Raw genomic sequence first — 7,184 nt, 5'->3', positions numbered from 1 at the left:
TGTCTCAGGGCTTCAAAAATCCCTTTTCTGTTTCTTCAGGAAGCTGGTGAGAGCAGTAGGAGTAAAGGTAAAGGTGGGTATTTGAGGCATTTTGTACCAATTCTGAAACAAGCAATTCCAGGGTTAAGGGCAGTGTGACTCCAGCTAAATCAGAAGTGGAGCACGGTGCAGCATGAAATCACCCTTGCTGCCTCTGCATGTTCAGGCACCAGGTTGTGCTACTTCAGCACCGAAGACAGCGCCATGAGGGCCCCCTCAGAAACTGATTTGGGCCTCTGTGGCTCTTAACATTGGGGAGTTCTGCATGTTTGATTCCGCGTCCTTGGCAAGCTGTGCTGAAGCTGGAGTCTTAAGGAAGGCTCAGTATCTAGGAATCTAACTCAGATTCCTTTGGCTTTTACTCTAGGCTAGTAATCCTTTCCCTTTTAAGTTTATTCTTCGGGCTTTAAGGCTCATCCTCCCAACTCTCACCCCCACCCTTTCCCCCAGCCGTTTGGGGCATTTATCTAATCCTTTCTGTCCCATTCTATGAGAAAAATGATGGAATCCTGCGGCATCTTTCCCCCTCCCTGTCTTCTGTAACTAATCTCATCCCTTTTGGTTTAAGTATGCTCTTTCATTCCTTGGATCTCTGGCTCTCTGTTTTCCATGTAAGACTTGGCTACATAGCCCTAGATTTCAGGGAGGCATGGATAGTCTGTGAAATATAATTGACAGAGAATTGGATGCCATTTATTTTCCATTTTCCAAAGTAGTACGTGGACCCTATGGCAGGGATCTCCTGTAGACATGGCATCTTAGCTCAATGAACATGTTCCCACTAGTGGGAGTTTCAGGCTCAGTTTCAGGACAAGCTGGGAGAAAGTCTCTAAGAATCCCCAGGGCTTCAGAGATGCCACAAATTATGCAATAAAAGCTACATTGCAATTCTGTCTCTGTGAAAGGCCACCCTGTGTATAGATTTGATTCTTCAACAAACCATGAAGATTAGAACAGATCACTTAACTTCCTTGAGTCTCAGTTCCCTCAATTGTAAAGAATGAAAACAACAACTACCTGTCTTATGTAAAAATTAATGAGATCATTTATGAGAATTATTTTGTTCACAGCAGAGTGTTGCCCAATAATTAATAATAATAATCCCTGCAAAAACTTTGAAGGGTAGATATTGGAATTTCTGGTTTCCTAATCCTTATGGGTTATGAAAGTATCAAACCATGCCCATCAGAGATGTGCAGATAGTGATTACAGGACAATTCAAAAAGAAACTTGTTATTCTGCTTTGTGTTGGCTATTGCCTGTGAACTTGGCTTTGGCCTGTTCTGTATCTGAAAAAAATTTTTTCTTCCATTAACTTAATAAGCCAGGGACACTCACACTGACACCCTTGATTTATCAGACACAGTGCTGCTGGAAACAGCTAGTGACACATCCCCTCCTCCACCCTCATTTCTCACTGTCAGTTAGACATCTCAGAACCTTGCAGAAGCCTGTGGGTTTTATTAGTCATTGTCCACATGTTCTCATCCTTCCCCCAGCTACCTTCATGTCACTTCCACTCATTGCTGCATATCTTTTGGATGATTTGACCTTCCTTCGGACTTCCTAAGAATGACCACTTTGTGCTGTCTCTAAAGAAGGATAAGCCCTATCATTTTTAGGTCTGTGGAGAATGCAATTTCTGTCTATATGCTCATTTAGGTGTTTAACACTCACCACTCATCCTATTATGTCCTTGAATGATTTGTATAATCATCCTGCTTGGTTGTCTACACAGCCTCCATTTCCCCTTCTTTCCCAACAAGGCTCCAATTGTGTTCATATATCCTCCATTCCCTGTGTAGTCATGTGCCAAACTTACCCCAAGCTCCATAGTAGGCCTGAATGGGGGAGGAGTATTCCTCTTCCCTGTACCAGTGGCTAATGCTGTGAGGTCTCTACAAAAGGCTTTCTTACTCTTAAGAGGCCGTGGAGTGTGTGGATGAGATGCTGAGAATTGCTGCTGCCACGTTGCTACCAGCCTAATATTAAAGCCAACACTGCACGTGACAGGGCACAGAGATGAAAAGAACCTGGGTCCTTAATGACATTGCCAAGCCCCTATTTCAATCAATTGTGAAACCTGCTTTTCTTTTGGCCTTCCTGTTATGTGAGCTAATCAAGTTCTTTATTGATTGAGCAGGGGTTTCTGTTACTTGCAGCTAAAAGCATTCTAATACACCAAGTTTCTAGTCAGGAGATGAGTCTAGGTCATTTGTTAAAGACACAGCACACACTCGATCTGCTGTTGAGCCCCACCATCAGTACTCCAAATTAATCTACAGAGCTTCTTAAACCAACAGCATTTTCACTCACGCCTGCCATATTTAGCCATGTGTGTCTGACATTAAGCGACAGTAATTAGAAGACGTATTTTTTTAAGATTTTATTTATTTGAGAGAGAGAGTGCCTGCACAAGCTGGGGGGAGGGGTAGAGGGGGTAGGAGGAGCAGACTCCCCAGTGAGCAGGGAGCCAGATGCGGGGCTTGATTTCAGGACACTGAGATCATGACTTGGGCAAAGGCAGACTCTTAACCGACTGAGGCACCCGGGTGCCCCTAGGGGAAGTATTCTCTCAGTTTGTGGATTTTGTTGGGGGGTATTCAGATTCACTCTTAATCATAACTGGTTCTATTTCCTCCAGGTGCCAAGCCTCATTTGCTACCTTAATTACTTGATCTGTGTAGTTTTCTTTGTTTTTGCAAGAAATAGTTCCTTCAGCTATGCAGAACAATGAGCTAACCAGGGAAGAAGATATTCGTCAAGTAGGGAGACCCTTTCACTCCTTGAAGCTTGTTTAGGGGCCCAGGATTCTCTATGTTAAAGATTTCTGGCGGCCACATTTATTAAACTTCCTCAAAGGAACATGTTGAGAGGATATCATATCCACCCTTCTATGGAAGACTCTCTAACCAATGATCTGTCAGCTGAAACAATAATTTCTTTTTCGCAACTGTGGTGTGCTGTCTGACTCACAGGGGTGGTAGAAAGTGAAGGAAGCCATTTTTTAAAGACTGATTCTTCACACTTGTAGATAGATGATTGATAGGCTACTAGATGGAACTTAGAAAAGAAAGGACAGATAGAGGATCTGGGGGACAGAAGAAGCTGCTAGGAGATGAATTTCATACTTCCTACAGATCTAATAGTAAAATCCAGTCCAGAAATCATTTTGAGTGCCTGCAAGTGCAAGTTTTGTTGAAAGGGTCACTGAGGCACTTTCTCTATCCTTGGGGTTTCATAGTCTAGTGAAAGATTGTATAAATAAGCAGAAAGTTACTTTTTACCATAAAACTAACTGAATAGAAGATATGAATAATTGTTCAGGACAATAGTGAAAGAGCTACCACAAAAAGATAGGTCATTAATTTTTCAAATTTTCAAATGAGCTGTGTAGATTATAATCTAGAGAAGAAAGGAAGTTGGGGCTACAATGGTCTAGGAAATTATGGAGGATATGGGAATGAATTCACTACCATTACTGTCTTAATTACTATTATATTGCTACTCTGATGATAACAGATTCTATTAACTGAGCATCTACTGTAATCTAGAGCTAAGCACTTTTCTATAGTCACTCAGTCTTCACAACAGCATTATCTGCTTTATCCCCACTTTATAATAGGGAAACTGAGAATTAGAGGCTGAGGAATTTTTAAAAACAGTTTTATTGATATATAATTCACATACCATAAAATTCACTCATTTAAAGTTTACAATTCATTGCTTTTTAGTATATTCACCACTGCTCAACCAGCCATCACCACAATCAATTTTCAAATATTTTCATCATCCTGAAAAGAAATCCTAAATCCATTAGCCCCATTTTCCCCCAAATCCCCAAACCTCTACTTACACATTTTAACTCAGGCCTGTTGGGCACTGAAGGATTTGTAAAAGATTACAACTCCAGAATTACTATAATATTATTTAGCTCCCCAAGCCTTACCAACTTTGAGACTGATCTGACAAAATGGGTAAGTAGATGGTTTAGTTTAAACATGAGGATGAATTGCTGGATGAATTCTTAGCCGCATCTTGTCTGTTGTGCTGAGTTTTCATATGTATTGACTGGGATAAGAAGCTCTACACTTGTGCTTATAGGCCATTTCTCTCTTCTCTGTTTATGTGCTGCCCAAGGCTGGGACTCTTGCAGATTTCAAATAAAATTTCCTTTGCAGTTTGGGCTGAGAGTGGAGAGCAGAGAGCGCTGATTCACAGATGACTAAACAAATAACGTTTAACATCCTTGGCCTCACCTTCAAACTGGGAGATTGGTTACTAAACAGAAGTCTTTGCTGAAGCAAAAGCTCCGTCTCTTCCCCTTTCATCAGTCAGTGGGTTAGCCAAGTTGGAAATTGGTATGTGTTCCTGTTATAGAACTCCCAACAGATCCCTCTGTATTGAGAACCAGTCGGCAAGACTTAAACCCTAATGTCTAAATATAAAAACTTGGTGAATTTGAGATGTGGAATCCAAAACTGAATGTTAAAAGCATTCAAATTGCAAACACTAGGATCCCAAAGCATAAAGCAAGGATCTGAAATTTTCTGATACCTTCTTTTAAGTAAACAAGGACAGGAAGTTGGAGAAGAAATGGGCCCGTCCAGACTGTCCTCAGTCCTGAGATTCAGAGAATATTAAGTAACTTGTCTAAAATCACTCAGCTGTTCAGTTGAAGAAGAGCTGAGCTTTAAATCCAAGCCTCCCTGATTCCAAAGGGCATTTTCTTTCCACTATACCAAGACGTGAAGAGCAAGTAGAGTCATGGAGGAGAACCAAAGAGCCAAGAGACTGAGTGATAAACAAAACATACTCAGAGTATCCTAGTGGGGGGTGGAAATTGCTTCTTCCCACCAGCAGGAAAGGTGGTCTCAATATCTAGAGGCAGTTCTGAAGGCTGGTAGCAAGAGCTCCTTCCCTTTGGTTTGCTCATTCTCTCAGGGCTTCTGTTTGTTCTGGGAGATGCCACCTGAGTGCTGGGTGGGGGGAACGGGGCTTGAAACAGTAATATCTCTAATCTCCAACAGGCTACCAAGCTTGCAGCATATTTATTTTTTGATGTTTTAAACTTGATGGAACAAACCATGGCCCTCACAGAAATTCCTACTTACAGGTAACAGTGCCAGCAGTGTGCCATCTTTTTATCTTTCATGCCAGGCAGGAGAGGAGCAAAGAGGAACACGTTCAGATGCATGGGTGGGAGGCCATGAGCCTCCCTCTAGACGCAGACCATAGAGAATCAGCCCCATCTCTCCTCTGGGCTTTCGCTAAGAGCCTATGGAGAAGAATGCGATCATGTCTGAAAAGTGAACTGAATTTGCAGCAAGAAGCTGAATAACTCCAAGACCTACAAGTGCCATTATCTGGCTCCCATTTCTAGTCCTGATTCAAGGACCAGATTGAGTTTATCTTTTAAAAGAACTGGTCAGCTCTTGAATCAAAGAGCCAAGCCCTCTTATTTTCCTCTTCTGGGTTTTTGAATAGTGGTGAGAGCCCCCAGTGCCATGGTAACGGAGCTGTGGAAAACCTAAACCAGAAAATGGGATGGGAATGACCCCAGGGGGGTGGCAAGCCTCTGAGAGATAAGGGAGTCATCCTTGTGAAGGCAGGTGGGAAGCTGGTCCTTTGCTCCATTGTGATGTCGCTCACTCCCACTAAGATCGCGGCGGGTGGCATAACAGGGAGGCCAAACCTGCAGTGCTCAGACTGAATGCCAGCTCTGATACTTACCAGCTGTGTGACATTTGACAGGCTGATTAACCTCTCTGAGCCTACGTCATGGGACTGATGTATGGATGATATCAGAGGATGAGTGATTATAAGTGCTTGGCCCATATTAGATGCTGAACAAATAGAAGTCATTGTGGCTTATTTTAAGCATGGGCTTCTTATCTCTCACCCCAAGTTCTCTCTGATGATATGGTTTGTCTATCTGAAAGAGGTATGAGGGCCCCTGGTTAGCACAGTCAATTAAGCATGCGACTCTCAGTTTTGGCTCAGGTTGTGATCTCAGGGTTGGGAAACTGATTTCCCACATCAGACTCTGTGCTCAGTGGAGAGTCTGCTTGGGATTCTCTCTTTCCCTCTCCCTTTGCGCCTCCTGCCCATGCTCTCTCTCTCTCTTTCTTTTTTAAAATTTTATTTATTTATTTGACAGAGAGAGAGAGCACACAAGTGGGGATTGGGCAGAGGGAGAGGGAGAAGAAGGCTCCCTGCTGAGCAGGGAACTCAACATGGGGCTTGATCCCAGGATCCTGAGATCAGGACCTGAGCCCAAGGCAGACACTTAATCGACTGAGCCACCCAGGCAACCTCTCTCTTTATCTAAAATGAACAAATCTTTAAAAAAAAAATGAAAGAGATATGGGTGAGAACAAACTCCCATATCATAGGCTTACTTTGATCTGGGAGGACCCAGGGAAAACTAGCTGGTATTTTTCTTATATATGAAGCTGTTCCTGTTCCAGACCTGATGAGAATGGAAGAAGAGAAAATTTGTAGACAGAGAGTCAGAAATGGAAAAACCCAGATTTCTACAGCCCCAACTTACAGACAGACCCTGGGCCAGGCATTTCCTTTCACTGACTTTAGACTTCTGCTATTACATGGGTTCCAAAAGATAGCAAGCTCTTTTGAAAAAACACATATTAGGGTTTGGACGAGGTTACCCTCCTCTGTAAAATACCTTTCTACTCAGCTCCTTGTGGACTGACACCCTGCTGCCAGAGTCTTCTCCCCTGCATTGGGATTTTGTCTGTTGGGCCAAATGCAATCACTGAATGAATCACTGAATACATCACAGCTCTGGGGTGGGGGAAGGACCAGACTTGTATAGGGGGAGGAGAGACAATAACTGAAAAGCCAAAGCTACAAGGCCCGAGTGCATCCTCTACCTTTAGCATTTCCCTAGAGCTGGCCCATTGGCCACCTAGCAATGGAGCCCTGGTGTATTTATCAGTCCAGACCACAGAGGGACTCAGGAACTCCCTGTCACTCCATCTCACTGGGTGGAAGGTCACTTGGGAAGGTCACTGCACCTCACTGGGTCCCCAACTCCACTTCTGTGAAATGAAAGCATTGGCCGGCTTCAAGTCTGGAACTCTGATGGTGTGCTTATATGGGAGGATGCTCATATGGGGTTC

The 7,184-nt window shown here is 43.2% G+C and overlaps 1 long non-coding RNA gene across 1 annotated transcript; it reads right to left on the bottom strand.

The window, feature by feature from the left end:
* Nucleotides 1-3,746: 3,746 nt before the first annotated feature.
* Nucleotides 3,747-6,802, bottom strand: LOC111092374. Its single transcript, XR_005378223.1, has 3 exons — nucleotides 6,728-6,802; nucleotides 6,441-6,511; nucleotides 3,747-5,317 (listed from the first exon to the last, which is right to left on the bottom strand). It is a non-coding gene; the product is annotated as an uncharacterized LOC111092374 (long non-coding RNA).
* Between the last annotated feature and the right edge of the window lie 382 nt (nucleotides 6,803-7,184).

Source organism: Canis lupus, chromosome 25 (genome assembly GCF_011100685.1).
Source record: "Canis lupus familiaris isolate Mischka breed German Shepherd chromosome 25, alternate assembly UU_Cfam_GSD_1.0, whole genome shotgun sequence".
Classification (NCBI taxonomy): Eukaryota; Metazoa; Chordata; class Mammalia; order Carnivora; family Canidae; genus Canis; species Canis lupus.
This window is presented reverse-complemented; position numbering and strand designations above follow the sequence as displayed.